Source organism: Ambystoma mexicanum, chromosome 6p (assembly GCF_040938575.1).
Source record: "Ambystoma mexicanum isolate Mex_15411 chromosome 6p, UKY_AmexF1_1, whole genome shotgun sequence".
Taxonomy (NCBI): domain Eukaryota; kingdom Metazoa; phylum Chordata; class Amphibia; order Caudata; family Ambystomatidae; genus Ambystoma; species Ambystoma mexicanum.
The window spans coordinates 980,712,557-980,735,887 of record NC_090935.1 but is presented as its reverse complement, the minus strand read 5'-3'; positions in this window follow the sequence as shown (position 1 = coordinate 980,735,887).

Genomic DNA, 23,331 nt, shown 5'->3' with positions numbered 1-23,331 from the left:
GCATGCTGCACTTCTGTGGTGGTGTGCCAGTGACAATCTGTGTATTGACTTCATGGGATTCCTTTGGACGCACTCATGGATGCATGTCCGTTGTGATGCTATTCAGCAGTCATTTACATTGGTCATACTGTCAGCATGTCGCTGCATTGCGTTGCAGAGGGTACGGTCTGATTATGTGCAGTGTACATGTGGATGGATGTGGTATTGGTGCTGTACTGGCTTGTTGTTATTGTTGTGCAGCTTAAGTCTTGCATATTAGTTTCAGGTGTCACGTATAGTCTGGGCTGGCTTGGGTCACAGTGTATTACAGTATGGGCATTGTTCAGTTTCTCGACAAATACCACCCAAGTGAAGAAGGCATCCCCCCCAATCTCACCCAGGTGAAGTATGCATCTCTGCCTCCCCCAATCTCACCCAGGTGAAGTATGAATCTCCCCCCATCATACTGCCATGTGCTAGCCCTGCAACTCACCAAGTAGACAGGAACGTTGTCTGGCATGTCGCTCCATGTAGCGCGGTATCGTGGAGTTCCGCAGGACCTTTGAATCATGGGTTGATCCGGGATACCGAGCACAACAATGTGTAATGATCTTGTTTGAGTCACATACCATTTGCACATTGATGGAGTGGTATAGCTTACGGTTGCAGTACACTACCTCCATGGCATGTGGGACCACCAATTCCACATGGGTGCAGTCAAGGGCACCGATGCAATTTGGGATACCTGCCAGTGAATGGAAGCCAATTTTGGTGTTGGAGATCTCCTGGGCGGTCCGTGGTAGGGATATGTGGTCACTTGTGTGCTTGAGGAGGGCATTGAGCACCTGGTTTAGCGTGCGTGAGAATAATGGTTGTGATATGCCATGCATCTGCCCTACCGTGTGCTGGTAGGTGCCTGTGGCCAGGAAGTGGAGCACAGACACCACCTTCAGTAGAGGGGGGATGGCGGTACGGATGTCTGTGACGCTGGCAATGTCGTTGTGTATCATGTCTACAATGGTGGTGATGGTGTCCTGGTCCAGACGGTACAGGGTGTGGTTCGGCTCAGGGGTTAGGTTGAATGGACTGGCTCTGATGCGAGGGATTGGGGGCTGCCTGCGTGGTACAACTGCCTGCACTGGTGGGGCATGCTGTGCCTGTCTCACCTTCCTTCTCCTCCTGCATCTCCTCTGTGCTGCCTGTTGTTGTTGCTTTTGTAGCAATGCAAGCATGTCCACCAGCCCCAGTATAGCTACTAGTATTGGAATCATGTTGGTGTGGGAAGGGGTGCAGGAAGGGGTGTGGTGTGGTCCTTTTGTGCTGGCCCAGTCTACATTGACTCCACCTGTGCTGATTGTGTGCACCTGTGGCAGTTGAGAACACTGCACATGGCAGTTTACGGGTGGTTCGCGATGCCGGTCTTGCCGCCATGCTGGTATCCACTTTTAGCGCTTTCTTCATGCCGGTATTTGCATGTCCGCTTGACTTGTGATGTCCTCCGGTTTACGCCATGCCGGTATTACCAGCATTAAGGGTCGCGTGCCCGAGCCCGCGCCCATGCCGCTATTAGAGGCACCATTATTTACGGTGCCGCTAATAGCGGGTTGTCAGGTCAGAATAGCCCGGAGCGTTAAGCGATGCCGGTAATCCTTTACCGGCATCATTTTTCCCTTACCTCCAACCTCATAATGAAGCCCTGTGTCTCTCATATCAAACATCTGAAATTCATTGAAATGAAAGAGCCCAACATTGTAGAACGATATTACAAAATGATTTTTACAGCAACCTCAATGAAAGCAGAGTGGCACAATACCATCTCAGATGATGATGAATTGTTGCCCTCTCACTGGGAGATGCTGGTTGTGGAACTGTTGGTTGTAGAAGTGGTAGTGTTAAAGCATGGGAGCTGAATGAACCTCATGATTAAGACACAGGCTAATTATGGTGTCTGACCGTTTGGAAAAAGAAGAATCACAGAAGTGAGTTGCTAATCCCCTTCCAAATTTTGTTTTATTTCTCCCACAGAGAAATCTCACTACCGAAAATGTTCTTGGGTGTTGCATAAAAAGAGCAGATTATTCCATCCACATCTTTACAACCCTCCCATATAGTAGACACGTTCCCCCTGTAGCTTTCCCAGCAACAAGACTCAAAACTAATATGTCTCTCTCACAAAGAAGGATCACGTTCTTAAGGAAGTGAGATAAGTGAGTTAGCCGGAGGAGTGCTACTGTGGAATTGTTGCTACTTTGAAGATCACATTGAAGACGTGAATCTGTGAACCTGTGAAGTGGAGCTGCAGAGGCGTGTTGTGACTTTAAAGATTCGAACCTACAAGCCCCTCCCCTGCCCCAAGGACCTGGCCACTCTAGGATTCTTAAACTCACTGCTTTGCGAAGTGAGATAAGTGAGAAGGCCGGAGTTCGCCGAGGTGAGCCACTAAGGAGGTCCTTACTTCAAGGGTGCCTTCTGGTATGAGGACACGCCTCCAGGTAAGGCGGGGAGGGTGAGTGTAGTAAATATGATTGATGCCGGGTCTCAGGATCAATCTGGAGGTAAAATGGAAGCTGAGACCGCCATTGGATTTGTGGGCTATGTAGTTCCTCCCACGGTTCACTTCCTGGATAATATGGTGAAGGGGGATGGGAGGCGGTAGGCTCTACCAATCCTCCCCAGGAGAGAAGAGGAGTGCTTGTTACATCAAACTTGAATTCGAATAACTCCAACTTAACTGAAAAGGTTGTAGCTGTGCAGGGGGCTACGATGGGTGGCACTGAGCTAATAAATCAGATTGCAGGCAGCGAATCAGAATTGAACAAAGGAAAGGGGGAAGGGAAATCTACTCGGGTAGGTGCTGAAAGGATGCCTTCAAACTTGAATTCGAGCTATCAGCCACATAATAGTTTGAATGATCTAATGAAGGCGGACCAATGCAGGCCGATGCATCAGCTGAAAGTTGAGGAAACAAGACCAAGAAAAGGAGTGGTGGATAATAAAGCCAGTAATGTTCTAGAAGTGGAGAGGGGTGAGGTGATATGGTCTCCGGATTGTGGCCATAATGGAGGCCTAGCTGCTCACTTGGTGAAGGAACTGTCTGATCTGACAATAAAAATTGCCCAACAAAAACACTTCAGTCTGTCACGCGTCAATGAGCGGATGAGTAATTTGGATCAATCATTGAAACAAGCTGATATGTGGGTAGAACTACAAGCAGCTGCCGAGAGGAATCATTCAAATCTGCATGTAGGAGAAGTGAAGTGCATGGTGGAGCGGAAATCAGCCTACCAACAAACCGAACATTGGGATGAGAAAAAGCAAACAAAAGTAGTGGAAGTAATTGAGCTCAGCCCCATGGGATGGCCTGACAAGAAGTGCAAAGAAGAGCTTCTTGAAGAAATCAGAGTTCTTTGGGGGAAAATGGGGGTGGTCTAGTGTTTGAGGAAAGAGAAACCACCGCCTCCACCCCTTCATCTGGCTCTTTCCATGACCATTCTGATTATGTTGGAGAGGACCGGTGGATTAGAGAGGCCCCGGTAAGAATATTGGGCTCATTTCCAAGAGCTCATGATGGCCTCTTTAACAACATCATTGCTACCTTTCACAAAATGTTATGAGGCACTAAATACAAGCCTTCTGGATCAATCCTCCCTGATTATAGGTGTGTCAAATAAATGAATAAGCCTTGAAACTTTGGCAAACAAAGTCAGATCCTGGTTGGACAATGAAGCAGAAGCCTCTACAAATTGGCAAAACTGCTGGTGCGATCTTGCAAGGAGAGAATAAATGGCCAAGACCTGAATGATGAAGGCATTATTGCTGGATTGTGAATGGATGAGGTTGCTTGTCAAAACAAAACAAATGATGGAAAATGTCAGACCGTTTGCGGAGGAAGCTGTGAAGGAAAAGTCAATAACCATTGATATTGACTCGTCCACTCCTGATAAACAGTACCCTCAGAGGGCTACGAAAGAAGGTAACATCTTTTTTTATGTTTAAACCATCAAAGGGGGTGGAAGCGAATAAAGTGCTCATGAGGACCTCTAAAAAAAGCCAGCAACGTTCAAAGAAATAAAAGAACATGCCAACGACGACAAAGAGAAGATCGAATGGATCAAGAGTGGTTCTAAGAAATCTATGCTCCCCACCTCCTAGTGATAATATACCGTAGCCGAAGAGAGCTAGGAAAAAACTTATCCTTCCACAAAAAAAACTGATAGTGAACGGGAAATGGCAATGGTCACTGATGTGGTGGAGGAAGTGCTGGCGCCATCAGAGGTCAATCTGAGTAGAAGAAACAGAGCAAGCTGAAGAGGATGAGCTGTGGAAAGAGATGAGCTCTTCAGAGTGGGCGACATTTGAGAGTCAGATGGAAGCAGCAATTAAGCCTCTCAAAAAGTCAGCCCAACAGCCCAGTGAAACTTTGATAGACCTGCCACAAAAGGTTACTAGGGCTTCAAAACATTAAAGGAGAAGAGAAAGAAGGGCTTACTGAAAGAAACAATGAAAGACCAGGTTGACCGAGAAGTGAAGCGTGTTAAGGATAAGGAGAAAACACAGGGCCAACCTGTTAATGTGGAAAAAGAGGGCTTAAAGGGAAGGGAAAAAGTGAGCCAGTGAACGAGCCCCAAATATACTTGGAGAGAATTGTGGCAGGATCAAGTATGCAGTTCTAAATAGGAGGAATGCTCTAAGACTATTGAATTGTATCCTTCCGGCTCGTCAGATATCCTCGAGGGACATTAATATTGTGGAATTCGTATTGGAGAAAAGGACTGATTAGGTAATATTACATCTGGCATCACAGTACAAGAAATATATAATATTGTCCCTCAAGGAGAAATTCCTACCACTAGGCTATGAGCTTAGTGACTACCAGGAACGTATCACACAAATTTAGAGAGAAGTGACTGTTCCAATGGAAATAACAAAGAATCTCTCCCCGGAAGTTGTCAAAATAAGGAGAATGGCGAAGCCAAGAAGAATGTTAATATGTAAAATGTAAAGAGTGCTGCATTAATAGGACTTGTTGCCTTGGAAATTTACAATTGCAAACCAGAAAAAAAGGCATTTGTGACAAAAGGAGTGGTTTAGGATGATGAGAGAATGGAGGCCAGCTCTTGGGACTGGCTAACGGGTGTACTAAGTAGCCCAAGGGGGGAATAGACCCACAACCTGACCAAAGTTGATTGTCTGAGGATTGCTTCTTGGAACACTAGTGGGTTTTGGGCACTGTTTTCAGGAAATGGTCCTGACTTAGAAAAGTTCGATGTATTATGTTTCCAAGAAACATGGTTAAGGACTCTACCCCTCTGCGATGGATACGTTGCTCATCTGAACCCTGCACCTAAGGATCTAACTGGCTGACCGTTTGTGGGTCTCCTAACCCTTATTAAATTAGAGTCGGGCTGGAAGGTTGTTAAGGTAGAATATCCAAATCCTCATGCTCAGATGCTTTCACTTGAATTAATGAAGGCTGTTCATCAAATTTCATTGTTTTAAATCAACATCTATTGGAGAGTCAACATGAGCAAAGAAACAAAGTATATTTTTGTCAATAGCGAAGGCAATGGATGAAGTTATGTGGAAAAGGGATGATGTAAGCATTGTCATATGTGGTGATCTAAACATCAAACTCCTCAGTAAGAGTGGTTGCCATTTGGAAAAAAGTGAATGGAATGCAAGAGAGTGGAAGTGGATGAGTAATACAGGGCAGATGGATATGTACATGATTAACGCCCAAACTTTGGGTGACATTCCTGGGAGGTGTAGATGGAAATGTGGTGAGTAGGAATCTTGTATCGACTATTGCTTTGTGTTGGGAAATATAAGAGAGAAGGTTGATGAGAATTTTGAGATAATGTTGCAGGACTTTAGTGACCACGACCTTCTGGCAATCTCCATCTCAGGGGGGGAAGGGATGAAAGTTGGTGGAAAAATTAAGGAGGTGGAATTGAAAGGGGACGGAAATCACCTCAAACTAAAAAAGCATGAGGTGACTCAAATTGCTGGTCGATACAAGGCTCTGACTCTTGAGAATCCCAAGGTAGTGGAATATTCAGAATTCTTCAGGAATATGTACAACAAGGAGGCCATGGAAATAAAGGAACAGGGGTACAGAAGCATGCATATAATCAAGACTTAGTCAAAAGAAGGATACAAATGCAAATGTCCATTAGAAAGATTAGAAAGGATAGGGATGGGTTGTAAAAAGAGAGAATTCAGGCAGCCACACAGAAATATAGAAATTAGAGAATTGACTCAAAGATAGAGAGAGCCCAGAATGATGCAGAACATATGCTGGTGTGTGCTAAAAATTCAAGGAATCTCTGGGAGCTGATTAACAATGGAGGCTCCTTTCGATCAGCTAAACTGATTAGCATGGGACGCAAAGATGCTTCGGTATCTCATTATACCTCCCTATTTGCGGACCTGGGGTGGATGGAGCACAAAACTTGGAATTTTTCTTTTGACCATTTGGATGCCGAGCTAATGATAGGAAAGCTAAGTTCATCCCATGCAGCAGGACCTGATGGTGTTTCTAATCAGGAATTGAAAAAAAAATAAAGACCAATGGAGTACTTGTTTGGTGATTATGTTCATGCAGATCAAGGCAAATAAAGAGATTCCATCTACCTTGAGGGAGGCATATATTGTGCCTATCTTTAAGAAAGGGGACAGGGCGGAGCCAAAAAACTACCGTTAAATGGTGCTCCTAGACTCTCTGGGAAAGCTTTTTGTGACTGTCTCATTGAATGACCTAAAAGCATGAGCTGAGAGGAGTGGTATCCTAGACCCGAGGCAAAGTTTGTCAAGGGGTTTGGTACCACCCTCAACTTCTTTGTTATAAACATTCTTAAGGAGAGGGCCTTGGAAGCAGGAACTTGCCTTTACTTGGGGTTCATGAACCTTGAGCATGCATTTGACAGTGTCATCAGGGGAAAGCTTTGGGCTAAGCTGAGAGCAATGCACTGTGCCGAGGACCTGGTAGAGCCCATGGAGGCCCTTTACACCAACACCTCAGTTAGGATTTGACTGTCAGGAAAAGGCCACCTGTCACAAAAGATCCCAACACATCAAGGTCTTAAACAAGCCGGTGCCTTAGCCCCTCTATTATTCTGTCTGCACATTGCAGATCTGGCAGAATCACAAAGAGGGGTGCCTGCCTTCCCACCCAAAATCAATGAAATGGAAGTGCCATGGATACTGTTTGCGGATGATCTAGTTTTCCTAGATCAGATGCCCATTGGCCTCCAGCGGAGGATTGATGCGTTTGACACCTACTTGAGTGAGAATGTCATGAAGATCAATATTGTAAAGTCTAAAGTACTAAATATAAAATCAGTGTACAAGAAGAAAGGGGGAGGATTCACATGGAGGGTTGGAACAAAGCCACTCAAAACTGTGGAATGCATGGTGTATTTGGGGGTTGTGATAGGTAGGAGCCAAGATGATAAGGACCAGTTGATGTATCTGAGAACTAGATTAACTACCCTAACACATTTTTCATTGAAAATTTGGAGAATTTACGCTGATACCTATCATTTCCTTTTATAAACAGAAGATAGCTCAGATCCTAACTTATGGAGTGGAGGCGATTTTGCATTTATCTTGGAAAGGATGGGAGAAGCTTGAAGTGTTTTTTTTGGCAGTCAGCGCTGAGACTCTGTAATGCCCTGCCAATAGGTGCAATTAGGCAAGAATTGAAACTGCAATCTCTGGAATACATGGTCTTATGGAAGACAATCGTTCTGTGCAGGAAATGTGTGTATGAATCATCTCTAGCCCCGTTTGCAATTCTAGATCCGGTCAAAGAAGGACAACACCTCATCCCGTGGTGGAAACGATCTTGGAATAAAAGGGTATAGAAATGAGGTAACTGGTTGTAAATCCATTCAAGGTCAAGACGAAGTCACAAGCTTTGGATTGAATTAATACCTTAGAATAATGTGGTCCATATAAATTATATCACGCGCTAACCACAGAAAAGAAAGGTCTAAATTCCAAAGTATTTACAAACATTTCTGTCACAGCATTATCAGGATCTGCTACTACGCTGTCAGTTGAATGCTCTCGGTACAAGAGAGGTTCAATGGGCTAGAAAAATGCTGGCAACTAGTAATGCACAGTGTTGCTTTTGTAAGAGAGCTGATACAGTGGAAACTCTATTCCATTGGGTAACCGCTTGTGTCTCCCTGGGCGAAGTAAGAAATCAGTTCCTGGATGGACATAAAGTGGGTGAGAGTACTTTGAGACCTGCAGAATGGTGGGAATGGATTATTTTGGGTGAACAAACTAGTTTCGTGATTGCAGTGCTGAAGATGATTGAATTTATGTTAAGGAAAGTCAACACATTGAGGGAAAAGGAGTAAGCAATGTTCTTTGGGTGAACAAAAAGAAGTATGAATGTTCAAGGATATTTTGTTGCTCTTATACTCAGGAGTGTATTTTCTTTGGGCTCCCATACTACGGTTTCTAAAGAAAAAAGAGAGGAATGATGTTAGGAAACTTCTAGTTGGCTTGTTTAATCCTATGAGATTTTTTTTATTATGTTAAAATGGAGGAAAACGTTTTCTGTGACGAACTGACCAAACTGTGACTATAATTTTAATAGCAAACTATTTATTTTTCCTCCTTGTATATCTTGTTTTAGCTTTCTCACCGTTTCTCAGTGTATGGTTATCCACAATTGACTTTTCTGGGTGTTATTCTTTTCTCTTATATTATTATTGCCTCTTTTCTGCCCATAGATTAAGGTAATTTCCTTAAAGGGGACTTGCATGCCGTGATTTGTACTGAGACAAGTTATTTATACAACATGTGGCGTATTTCTTGGCAACCCATTACATTTGCTACCGTTATCTCCTAATCTGTTGGGGAACATTTCCAGGAGCCTTGTTCCATTGAGGCTGTTTCTCTGGTCTCTGTTCGTCGTGGCGTGTACTTCCGTGTTCAGCTTCTCCTTTGGTTTTCTCTGCTCTTGGTGATTTCCTTATCCGTTGACAAGGTGTCAGACACCCTGTGTCCGTTGCTGCTCGGCAGTTTTGGACAGCAGACTTTTTCCATTTGGACGATAGACTGATGAGCACAATAGTTAGTAAAGTAGGCAGGGACCACCCATAGTGAGAGGGAAAGTTAGTCCTCTATCTTCATTTGGATGAATAAAAATAATTCATGCCATCTGTGTCCTTCTTCTAACTCGCCACAACACACAGTACTGCATTGCTCTCTGCCCGCAATACTCTTGACTGTTAATGTTACTCAGTGAAAAAATAATATGAAGAAATAATAACGCTATCAATTGATTAAAACAAATAATGAAAAAAATTGATATTCAACATCATTCATTATTTTGGATGGATTGTGGGATGGGAAAATCTCTGGATTCATCCAGTATATTCGTCTGGCAAATTTGAAGAAATGCATCCATCAGCATTGCAAAGCCATTTTATTCCATGGATGTGATTTTGAAAGGCAAATGCAGCACATTTATGAGGGATAGAATTAAACAGGAATAGCGTTTTAACCCTGTCTCTTCTACTCTACATTGACATCCTCTGAATGGTAAAAATTCTGCCATATGCCTGCGGGATTAACAAATAACAGGTGAAGTTGAATACTTGCACGTTGTTCATTTGATGTAATATGCTTTCTGTCTCGTTGAACCGTTTTATTAGAAGACATAAATGCAACTACTTCACAAATAGCTACAGAAGCATACTTGTATGATTTATAAATAAGAAACATCACTTCACTTATCTGGCTAAGCAGCCGTAAATAACATAAGCAATGACATATGAATACATGATCATGACTATAACCTGAGATACAATGAGTCAGACAATTACAGAGCATCGCTCATCCTACAGTGCACAGCGTTAAGTGCAGATGGCTGTACTTCATTTCATGTCACATAAAATGGAGTCTGCCCTTAGGCTTTCAAGACGGCTGATGCAGTAATGGGAACAGAGTGCCTTGTTTTTGAAGCCATCAAAATGATGGGAGGGTGGAGTGTATGACAGAGTGACAGCCGTCTATGAAGCCATTGCATTCTTATATGAAGGACATGCAATGCAAGGTCTCATTTTGCACCAGCAAAAAGCAGGGGAATTGTATGGGAATCCACTGTAATTGCTGCTTGCCATACATACATAGCAAGCAGTATTTACTCCCTTTCCACTGGGAAGTGCCATACCAAAAGCATGCAGGTGATTATGCGTCCTTTTACATCTTTGATTCGTGCTTTGCACAGCAAATGTCAAACATGTCACAGAAGGCACTTGTTTGCACATACGGCCAGAAGTGTGTGGATCCCTCGGTGCAATGTACGCATATTTGGAGCACGAGTTCCACAGTGTTTTGTTGCATGCTTCTGACTCATGTTGTTGACTTTCGCAAAGAAGAATGTAGACAGAATTTGCCACAAGGCACTTGCATGCCTGCAAAGGCTACGTCGGAACTTAACCAGAAATGATGTTTAGGATGGTGCTAAACTGAATGCCATCGAGCACATTGCAGATGATACATGAAAGCACACAGAGCACCAGAAGGAAACACACTAGTAAAGAACAGAAGTGCACATATATGAGTATAACAAAGAATATCGACAGGAAATATAATAATGTAATGCTTTATGTTGGTTTCATCACCAAGTCCACTGCCTGTCATGCGGCTAGGTATTAAATGGAGATGGGTCAGAGCTATTCTCTAAGTAGTTCACAAATCCATCAGGTTCAGTGTGTTGTCTGAACTCTTTTTGTGTAAGGGACACCTTCAAATGGGGTGGTGCCCCCAAACTATAAATGGAAGTTCCACATTTTTCCCAAAAAGGAAATGTTTGAGAGGATCAAACATGAATACACCCAACTTTAACATCAACCCTTCCACAAGCTACACAATCCTTATCTGCGCCTGACCTAAGTTCCCTTACAAGGACTTTCTCCCTTCACACACATCTGTTCCTGATATCGACACATACTCCACCTCCCCTAACAGGAGCTCAATACAAGGGAGAATGATCCCTGTGATTCTTAACCAGCATTGCTAAATGGCTGCCAGATCACATGCCCACACCTGCTAATCACCCACGGACTTGCCTTTGACTTTGCAATTACAATCTCCCATTCGGTTAATTGGACACCTTCAAAAAGTAAAGGCAATACCACATGCCAAAAACTAGTACCAAAACCCCCTAACACTCACACAAAGGCAAAAAAAGACAATACGAACAGCATGGTGCAAATCCAAATTGAAATCCACACCTTCAGAATATCTCTACTAAGGATCTTTCTTTAGTGGAAATACCAGATGCAGTGAGCACATCTATGTTGGCAGTAGTCCATCCTATATCACCCATTATTGCCGATCTACTTATGTCCTTCTCACAGGATTTCCCAAGGCACTGTTATGATTTTATGTGTTATCAAGGAAATTATAGACAACAAAATGGGTCCACCTGTAGGGAGTGCCTTACTGATGATAGGCACATGTTTTTCATAAAGGATATTGAAACTGTAGTCAAGAAGGTTATTTCCACATAAATGATTCCTGTGGTGCAATTCTTAACTTAGGTTCTAAGAATCGGGCTTTAGCACAAGTTGATGATTAATTGCTCCAAATGTTTCTCATTAACCTCATGGAACACTAGAGGGTACAATTCCTTTTTTAACCCTCAAGGACAATTGATCTTGCAAAATGCTGACCTTTTTTGTTACAGAAGACTTGGCTCACGAGTGAGCACCAATTGGATGGGTATGTGATTACTCAGTGCGTTGCTACTAGAGGGCCTATGGGAATACCTTCTGATGGCCTGATTATAGGTCACACAATGTTTTGCGTTTGAGTGAGTTTCTTCCATCTGGGATTATTAAGTATGTCTTGGTAGCAGTGGTAACTGAGCCCCCGGGAGGCTTTGATACTCCTCATGTACTGAGTTATATAGAAATTATCATCAACAATTGGACATATGTTAACTCACAGTTTATTATATCATTGCTGGTGATTTTAATTTTCATCAACGTCTCTATATTAATTTTGATTTAAACTTGAAAGTGTATTATGGCCTTAATAATGACAATAACTATGTGATAGCGCTTAAAGCTGATGCATTTGTTGGTCTGCAATACTCATCAGCTCTTAGCTGGAGTTTTTTATTGGAAAGTTTGGGCTTGGTTCAGTTGGTTTTATACAATACTTCTCTCTTTAGCCCCTGGTGTACCTGGTCCAAACGTCATTGTTTTTCATGGATAGATTATGCTTTTTTGTCTTCTGCGCTGTTTGAATGTGCTATTGTTAAACAATACTTTGAGTGACCATTTAGTGTTGAATTGCACCTTTTCTATGTGTGAAGAAGTACAACAAAACGTTTATATGACATGTATATGATAAACTAAGCAGGTAATAGAATCACTTGGACAAAGAGGAACACTGATCCTTTTAATAATGTCCTATCTCAAATGTTTGTGGAAAATTGTATTTTGATTCCTTTTAAGAAAGTCAATTATTATGATAATATTGATACATATTTATATGTGTTTCCAAATTGCAGAAGAAACATAATTGTTCGAAAGAAAATGCTGGAAAGGTATGTGATGTGCTTATTGCAAACAAGAAAAACGAGTGTAGGTCCAACTTGAGGATGACAAAAGCACAAGCAAATACCTGTATGGAACTATGGTCTGAATCCACAAACAGTGTATAGGAACTGGTTAACAATGCATAACAGTTTGTGCAACAACACATGGCTAATTATTTTTGGAGCATTGTGATCTCATGATACGTGTACATATTGGTCCATTTGTAATTGCCATATGTCTAATTGATGAGTAAGCATGAAATCAACCCAGTTTCTGAAAGAGATTGGCATAATTATGTTCAGACGTTATATTATCATGATCATTATTCTGTAAGTATAAGTAATGATTCAAAAACAGTTTATGACAACAGAAGCCTTGAATTTACAGTCAATGATATTCTCCTGCTCAATAATAAGTTGAAAATATTGCAGGCACCAGGCCCGGATGGGCTTGCTAACATTGCCATTAAAACGGCTTTCCGAATTATGGGCTGCGATTGTACATTGACTGTTCTTTCAAATTGTTCAAGGGGTGTTATTCCAGCCTCTTGGAACATTTCTATTTTAATACTGATTGATAAAAAGGGTTATCATAATTTGCCAGGAAACTATTGTTTGCTGGCTACGGTAGATTCCCTAGCAAACATTTTGTCATATTTGCAGTTAGACAAACTGATTACTTGGATTTGAGAATGTAACATCATTAAAAATCAACAAGCAGGCTTTTGCAAAGGCGTGACCAGAAGGACAGACCTTTGGTGCTTTTATACCTGATTAGGAAGACAGTGTTGTCAAAGAGTGAATCTTTATACATTTGTTTCGTAGGTTTTTCCAGAGCATTTGATACAGTCGATAAAGCAATGTTATGGGATACATTGGAAATATGGGGCCTGGATAAGCCTATAATTCATCTTATTAAGGAGTTATACTCAGATACCACTTCTCTCCTTAGATTGAAACAGGAAGGCCTACTCACATCTCCAATTTCCATAAATGTCGGTTTAAAACAAGGATGTGCCCTCCCTCCTGAGCTATATGATGTATTCAGTTAAACAACTTTGTTAAAGGGACGATATGGTTAAGTTGTGCTCCTAAAAACCTATGAAATTCAGTGAAAAAAACATTGTTAAAGGGACGTTATGGTTAAGTTGCGCTACTAAAAACCTATGAAATTCTGTGAAAAAACTTTGTTAAAAGGACATAATGGTTACAAGTAAAACCCCCAGAAATTCACCAGTTATGGTAAGCTAAGCAACCATAACTCACACCACCACTGTGCACTGCTAAGACTAACACCCAGGACACCAAATGTGACATCACACATGTCATTGATGACATCACTGATGACATCACATGTCTGGCTCCCTCTTTTTTCCTTTACTGACATATCTAGGCAACATGGTTTTATTCAGTAACAGTCAGGAACTAAAAATTCAAAAAGGTACTATATTTGTAGACTTATCCTTCAAATATGTTTTTACAGTAATTCCCTTAGGGTCCAGTCACATCATATGAAACATATACATAGGGGAGGACACAGGCTTGAAAGACAGCAATCGTCTCTATGCATGAAGATAATCAGTAAGGTTATCAGCACTTTCTGATAGTTCTGCTGTTTTTTTTATTACTGTACATTCCTTGTATATGCTCATATTTGTATACATTGTACTCACACTACTTTCCATAGGGTCCAGTCACATCATGTGATACATATACATAGGGAAGTAGCACCTTTGAAACAGAGCAATCATTTCTGTGCATGAAGATAGTCAGTTAGGTTATGAACACTTTCTGGTAGTACTGCTGGTTTTTTACTTACTTCACTTTCCCTGTATATGCTCATATTTGTACGTGTTGTTATCTCTTTGTGTTTTGTCTGTAATAATTCAATTATGTAGTAAATGGTTTTTATTAGCTACTTATTACATGTTTCACAGTACGCAAAACTCTAATAAGAAAGTATTTATCATTTCACTATTCAACATGGCAAGATTATGAATATTGCACCTCCATCATGTATGCTGCACACAATGCCTATGTTTCGACATGAGTAGCTTATTATACTGGAAAGAACTTCATAATAGAATGCTCTTTATATCAATGCATTGCTTAATGCACTGCGTAGCTCATGATATTTATTCCAATGATTCTTGACACTTCTTTGTCAACATAAGAATCCCTTGTACAGTCTTTTCATGAAAAGTAAATACACATGTGATGTCATCAGTGAGGTCATCAATGACATTTGTGATGTCATCTTTGATGTCCTGGGTGTTAGTCTTAGCAGTGCATGTCGGTGGCGTGAGTTATGGTTGCTTAGCTTACCATAACTGGAAAATTTCTGGGGTTTTTCAGTTTACTTTTAACCATAACGTCCCTTTAACAATGTTTTTTTCACTGAATTTCAGAGGTTTTTAGGAGCGCAACTTAACCATAACGTCCCTTTAACAAAGTTCTTTCACTGAATTTCATAGGTTTTTATTAACTCAACTTAACCATAATGCCCCTTTAACAAAGTTTTCTCACTGAATATAGATATAGATACCGTGAATTTAATAGGTGTTTAGTAGAATTCCCTTAGTTTATATACATGTAACATAAAACATACTGAACCCTGTGCTCCATGCTAGTGGTTCTGAGCCCCACGGACCATGCACATGTCCGCGGATGGACTCAGTCAACATCAACACTTTCCAAAAACTCAGGGGGTATCTTACATTGTTGTATCATGCAATAAAAACACTGAACATGTTCAAAGAGCAGCACATAAATAAATTACATGCAAATGCCTCAACAACGCTGCCCCTGCTACCTAATCGATAGAATAAGCAAATACACCTCTAATAGACCTACCAGAACTTCCAACGCAAACCTGCTAACAGTTCCCAGGTTCAAACGCACCAAAATGGGTGGCAACATCTTCTAGGTGAAAGCAGCCCAACACTGGAACTCCCTACCACCCCCCCTAAGGACACCCCAAACTTACACCACTTTAGACGCAACTATATCCATTGGATAAAGAACAATGACCACTAATACTATCCAGTCCACCACACCGTTGTATACCATGTAAATTATGTTTATTTGTAAATTTGTAAACTTTTTGCCTTATTTGTAAACTTGTAAACTTTTTGCCTTCCATTGTCCCATTGTAATGACTGTAATGCATAGTAACCTGTAACCAAGCTGTGAATAACCTCGTTGATCCTGCGCCCGCATACCCTTGTGTCTGGTGCGCAATACAAATGAATAAACTAAACTAAACTAATAATAAATAAGAAGTGCAAACTGTATATGTAAGACACCAACAGTCCAATTACATAGCATATGCAACATACTGGAACATACCAAAAGAAAATAACATATGCCTCTAGCAGAATTACCTCACAGAAACTGCACAACAAAAATCAACAGCACACCAATGCAGCAGTAACAGCAAAACTTAAAAAGAAACTGGTAAGTACACTACATTAATATTATGTATTTATAAACTTTCTGTGTTAGGGTAGACTGAAAAATATTTTTTTTTTTACACAGAAATGTCTAGTACATTGGAATGGCTAGAAGAACATTTTCCTCAGTAGGAAATGAGTGAAAACACTGATAGTAATGGTAGACACTACACTCCTCTAAATAAACCAATTAATAACCATTATTTTATGTGTACTTAACATATATTTTTTTAACAGACCATACAGACAATGAGAACAATACAGAAACAGACACCTTAGAAAATCATCTGCAGCGTGTAGAACAAAAAATGGATCTATTAATGACAAATTTCATTCTTTTAAAAAATGTTGTAGAGGACCACATAAAGAAAAAAAAATATCACTGTCCCGCATGCACCTGTACCCTTTCTCCATGTCCCAGCCAACCATCCCCAAAAACTACCCAGCAAGAAAAACGTCATGATGAGACTTCAATTCCTTCCTCTCCTACCATCCAACATGTACCCACAAACCCCTAATTTCCCTGTATTTGTATCAATTTCTGCTTCCCCCTCTCTATATTATGTTTGCTGTTACTATATTCCTCTGTGTCATGTTTTTTAAAAAAAGGCAGTTAGGATGTCCGCGTATAGCGCAGGTGTCCAGGATGTCCGCAAATAACCAAAATGGGGGTGTCTTTAAAACATACCATCTGTTCGCATTGTCCGCAACTACAATTAATATTTCCGTAGAGCACATAGCTCGTCGACCTGTCTGCAAAGTTATGACGCATATTTAATTTGGTCGTGGACCTGAACTCCATCCGTAGAACACCTGCACGCATGTGTATTCCACCCATGGGTCCTACGTAAATCGTGCCTGTCCGTAACAGTCCGCCGCATGTGTGTTGCACTTCTAATTAGTTCGGGGACATGAATACTATCCATAGAACACCCGCACGCATGCGTACACCCGACCCTGCGCATTTGCGAAAGTGTCCACAATGTCATCATGTGACCGCACCCACCCTAAGCGTGGGTCCTTGTTCGCTAACAGAGTCCGGACCCCGGACATTAAAAAAGTGCTTCTTTGAGCATTCCAAGGTATTTTCCTGGGAACATTCACCCTTGCGCATGTCCCAGACAATGTCCCTAGCGATCTAAATACTGTTTGGAACTTTTTGAGCCCTTTTTTGGTGTTTGAAGTGTTCGCAGACAGCGCAGGTGTCTGTGAAGCGCGCCCCAGCACCCCTATAAAAGGCCACAATCCAGAGTTGATACTCATTCTGCTTTTGGATTTCCATGGAAGACAGAGCATTGCTGGACATTGATCCTTGGTAGAGCTGCTTTTGCTAGTGTATTCATTCCTTTTGGAAAATTCCTGACAGCTGTCCTGATGGCATCCATGGCTGCTGCTGGTGCTACTTCTGTCTCAGCACCACTCCCAACCCCTCCACCACCACCACCTCCCCAAGGGCCTGCAGAGGGGAACAGGCATGAGGATGCAGAGGGGGATGAAGAGGATGATGAGGATGAGGTAGTGGAAGTCCCTACTACTAGCACTCACCATGAGTTTTGGGTGTGGAGGTTGTTTGCCACTCTTGATGGAGTACCAAAAGCTTGTTCAAACAAGATGCGATGCACTCAGTGCCAGTTGGTGCTCAGCGGTGGCAAACCAGGTTTGTGCAGCTACAGCACTACTTCAATGAAGCAACACCCAAGGTCGTTCCACAGTAGAGCTATTCGTAAGTTTGTACCTTGCGATAAACGTAGTAGTTTGAGTTCCTCTGGAACATCATCTGGTTCTGCCCCTGCCACCACAAAAGGCACTGCTGTGGGGCAGTTTATCCCTCCAGCTGCATTGCAGGCCATACATGATACTGTAGACCCTTACCTTTCAAAGGTCACAGTATTGCGTTTGTACTGTGACGCAGTACTCTGCAGGGGGAAGACCCTTCGAAGTGCTTTGGTCCGGGAGCATGACAAGGACTGACACCTTCGTGATTAAGGGCCACCCTACATCTTCCTCTCTCTACCTGCCCTTTCTTATCCCCGTGGTTGGTGCTCCTTCCTTACCCTCCCTTCCCTTCCTTTCCTATGTGTCATGTCTGAAAAACCCAAAAAAATAAAAAACAGCAAAAAAATAAAAAGGCTCTTTTCAGAGCCGCCTTTCACAGTTCAAAAATAGAAGTGCCAATGAAATGCTGCAGGGCCCTGTGCATTTCTAGAAGTCAGCGGACAGTCCACGGACATTTAAAACTTTTGGGGTGCTGACCTATCAAAACCATTGCACTCTTCTCCAGGAGGAAGTGGTGGCTCTGAAAAGAGCCTTTTGGTTATGATATTTTGTGTTTCTAAAACTTCAAATGGTCAACACCTACTGAAAAAGAATTGCTATAATTGCAAAAAGGGTTGCAATGGATTTTGTATATTTCACAGAAAAATTTGATTGCTAGCATAAGATGTACTCCATCTCTGTGAAAATGTGTCTACTACGAAACATAATATTTTCATTGTGAAAAGAGGACATGCCAAAATCTCTCAAAAAGGCACAAACAGCCTTGTTGAGATTGCGCCTCGCTTTCTCCATTTGTGGACCAAATAAAGAAGAACGCAGCCATATTTGTCTCTGCGCAATATGAGAAAAGAATTACTCTGGACTTTGGAAACTTGTCCATGACTTTCCCAAGTGCTTCTTTCATTGCAAATTGAAAAGAGATTCCAGAGACATGTCCTAAACTGTTCCCTCGACAATGAATAATAATGTCTGGATGATGCTGCGTCACCAAAGTAGCACAATGAGGTACCAAATCCAGGCACTTCGTTCCATGCACTCCATGCCAGTGCACTTCAACATGAGGGAATCCAAGATGTGCAGCCACTCCACAGCGATCTGCATGCACCTCCAACCAAATTATCCACAAGTCTCCCACAATCCAGACAATCTGCCTTCTGAAAGTCACAGCCATAGCTATCTGCTCTCCTCTCAGGAAAAATACTTTCTGACAAAGTCCCTCCTTACACATCACACCCAGTAAACCTTATGGACCAATCACTTGCCCTGCTAAGTCTCATTTGCATGCCTCTCAGCCTCAAATCCCCATATGTAATACGCACTGTCTGTGGACAGCCGCGGTATCCGTGAACAAATCGTAAAATCTGAGAGTGGGGAATGAACATTTTAATTGTGTGCCCCAATTTCCCTTTGAGGTTGGCCCTGAAAAGAGCTGTTTTTGTGTTTTTTGAAGATGCTTCAGAATCACCTTTTTTTGTTTTTTATTTCTTATATTCCTCCAAATATCTTCCATTAGCTTCACCAAAGCAATCCTTATGTTCCAAAACAACATGGCATTTCCCGTAAAAGATAAAGACATGCCATCTTCTTTAAAGTAAACAACATTACCAGAATCAATGTCATTATTGCAAAAGAACATGCCAGCTCTAATAATAAAAGGGAACATGCCTTGATTAATTAAACACCTAGCAACATTTTGCTGAGAACAAAAAACATAATTGTTGTCCCATACTGCCCTAGGTACGAAAGCAGAAAAAATAACCTTGGCATTTGGAAGTACTTTCATGTCTGCCTGATCCAAGTTTTTCAGCTCTTGCAAAAAAGTAGGGGCACTGACATAGCCCAAATACAAAGCACCACAGTGTAGGACAACTACATGTGGACTATTAAACCTAGCCATATCCTGACAAACTTCTAGCATTGCCTGCAAATTAAAACCAGGCACAGTACACCACACCACCTCCACTCCTTTTATGTCAAAATTGTTAGCCACATTCCTAGATTTAGCATACCGCTCCAAACCATTCTCAAACATATCTCAACCACCAACACCCTGACTTTCTCCACCTCTGCCATCTTCACTACACACAGCCTCTCTCAATACAAAGCAGAACCTCAACACCTGATTGGCTAATCCCCAAAATACACTCCCATTTCATGCTCAGAATCCCTGGTTGTGATACGCCCTGTCCGCGAACAGCCGTGGTGTCCGCGGTTTACGTATGTTACACTTGGATAGCCCTTGTACCCTTTACACTTTACTCTCTGCACCATTCCCTCATTGACTACTGTTAAGCAGTCAAACAACCATCCACCAAAAACATCCAAGAACTCTACATCTGTCATGCTGCCTGCCCCCGGAGCACCAGGCCAGGCCCAGCACCCCCGGAAGCAGGCATCATGCCCTCGGATAAAAGCCCAGCTGTCCCTTATAGGTGCTCTTTGGACTCAGTCCTGGCACCTTTGGCGCCAGGCTCATGTTGGACATCAGTCCTGGCGCCATAGGTGCCAGGCTCATAAAGGGAGGTGTTTGGTGCACTTACCTGATGCAGACCATGCTGCACGCTTCAGGCCTCCCTGAGACCTGAAAGGGACTATTTTTTCATAGGGACTATTTTTTCACTCGGGCGTGGCCAGGGAAGGATACATGCCTAGTTGGGGAAGGATACATACCTGGGACTTCTTTGGAGGCTATTTAAGCCACGCCCAGACAGCAGCTCATGCTTCACGTTGTTCTGCATTCCAGCAGCTGAACGCTCACTGTGTCTGCTCCTGCTCCTGGACTCCAGCCACGCCCGCCTCGAACCTGGAACTCCTGTTAGGAAAGAAGAGAAGAGAAAGGTGAAAACCACGAACTATTTCAAACTTCTTACCTGCATCCGGAATCTTCACTCCAGCATCCCTGAAGAAGGACTTCCATTTAAAAGCATTGCGTTGCTCGCTGCAGCGCACTCTTCACTCACCTGTCCTCGAGACATCTCCCGGCTCCATCGCGGCTGTCAGCACATATCGCCACATCTCTGCGCCTAGGGGAGAGAAGAAGAGACAAAAGGTGAGCAAAGGGAACACCAGAGGAAAGCCTAATTTACAACCATAATACTTACCAGCTTTTCTTGGTGTCATCCCATATTTCGGGTCGGCGCCGCTCTGTTGGCAGGTACCGCACCCCGGCCCCTATGGGGAAAGGACAAAAGACATTATTGGGAAATGATAAAGACATTTAGAGGAATCGCCCTCACTAACTCTCCTGAGTTTACCATCGGCAATCAACCCCTTCGACGCATCGTCTTCATTCTGCATCTGAAATAAAGGACAGATCACAAGTTAGGAAGACAACATAAAAGGGGGCTCACTCTTGAACTTTTGAATCTTCATACTTACGGCGTTTCGCTCAGAAAAGTCAAGAGGATTTTGCCAGCGCCATTCTGAAAACCAGTGAAGTAACTGGACTAACGTGCGCCCCTGCACCAGACGCAGGATGGAGAGTTCATCCTTCCAAACCATAAGGTGAGCTTAAACCGGGGGTTTGGAGGAGGAAGTTAGAGGAGAACGAAGGGGAACAAGGGGGGAATCAAGCACACTATTCTGCAGATGGTTAATTCCCTTTCTCATCTGCAGAAGGATATTCCTACGGGCCAGTCAAGCAAGATTTGGGGAACCAGTTCAATCGGTGTTCCGGGCTCTGCGCATCACGCTTGAAGAGGCCACAGCAATCCAGACTAGACCTGCGCCTCCGTGGGAACCAGGTGAGCGTTACAACATCTAACTCCATCATCACAGTTCAGCACTTTAGATGTACTGTTGATCACCCTGAGTACAATTGGGCTATGATTGCAAAGCACGTACAGCAACAACTACTGTGAAACTCTCCAAGATTTCTGCTTGCAGATTCATCCACATCCACATGAATGAACACAAACTACAGGTATGAATATTTTCTGCACAGTACATGTACAGCTCTTGCATAAATGCATATAAACGGGGTAACCGCCTCTTACCCTGTATAACCTGTAAAAAAAGCTTACTGTCATTCCTCCCATCTGCTATGATCAAGTGTTGCTTGCAAAGCTCTCTGCTCTCCACATTTTTATTTACCCATATAACTAACTGTAATGTGCAAACTGTTATTCTCTTCATTCATTCTGTCATTTGTGTAACCACCACCGCCTATTTATCCACATTTCAACTTTAATAACAGTATAGTCCATAGTATGTACACACAGTTTCCTTTCTATACAATCTGGATATTTTACACAATCTATCATTCGAACTTCCTTTAGAAATGATCATAATAGTAATCAGATACAACACACACAGCTGTCTAACAAAGTGTAATTTCATGTTAAAAGATGTGAGAAATAACAGTATAATTGTGGAAGAATGCTTTGTAGTGTGTTATAAAATGACACATAGCCAGGATGAGTGCATGCATCTTTATTCATGCACAAAGATAGCCAATATCATTTGAAAGGCTCCCAGCTGAAACCACACCACTGTCTCTACAACTGCTCTTCTAATCTAGACAGCTCTCTCATTCCAGCTGGTTCCCCATTCCGTTCTATAATTTACCACAGCATTCAACTATACACAAGTTCAGTCATGTCTATCACATCATGTACAACTATGTACAAACAGTGTAGTAAACCAACACATACAACATATCCACGTTCCCTTTAGTCTGCAACGCAAGCACCACACGCTTCATTGCAACCCTTACTTTATTTCAGACTCTCCCATCTCCAAGCACCACACCATCACCCAGTAGTGTGCTAATCACTTGCAGTCTGGGAACCTTGCTTTGTCCTTTTGCCACTTTTGCCACTTTTCCAGGTTTTCTTATTTGACCTTCTCCCCAGCATCTATCATGGATAGTAATAAGCTGCTGAACCCATCAAATCCTTATGCTTTATTTCCCACACCTTCACAAATGCATACATTGCATGCTTTTCCCCACATTTTCTGCCATTTACCCTGTATATATTTCAAGAAAAACATATGGTTATTTCTCTTATCTCCAAAACATCCAATAACACCGCTTTAAAAGCCCAAGTGTGCTCTGTGTGCTTACTATTGTAATTATTTCTAAAGCACGTTCAACTGACAGATTCTAAGTAAAATATACAGAATGCACATAGACAAAGGAAAGCGCATCTACATGCTATATACAGTTATCAGAAAGCACTACTAGTACAAAAAAACAAAATCATGTCTACATTAACAACAGTGCTATTAACACACATATTTACTAACGTCTTTCTTTCACAATTGCAGTGAAGACCACTCTCCTGAAAACCAGCAGCGTCTGAAGTATGAACCAGAACTCAGAAGAAACCTACTCTTTCCATCCAAAAAAGTGCAATACTGCCATAATGTTCTAAGTGTTACTCAAACACTGTAGAATTCTAACATTGTAGAACAAACAATTGTATTAACCCTGCAGCATTAGATTCAGTATTACTGCTTGCCCCTCAGCTGCTGCATACTTTGTATTGTCATCTGAACACCAGTATAGTAACACACAAATATTAGAATAGCCTTCCCAAACTGAAGTAACAG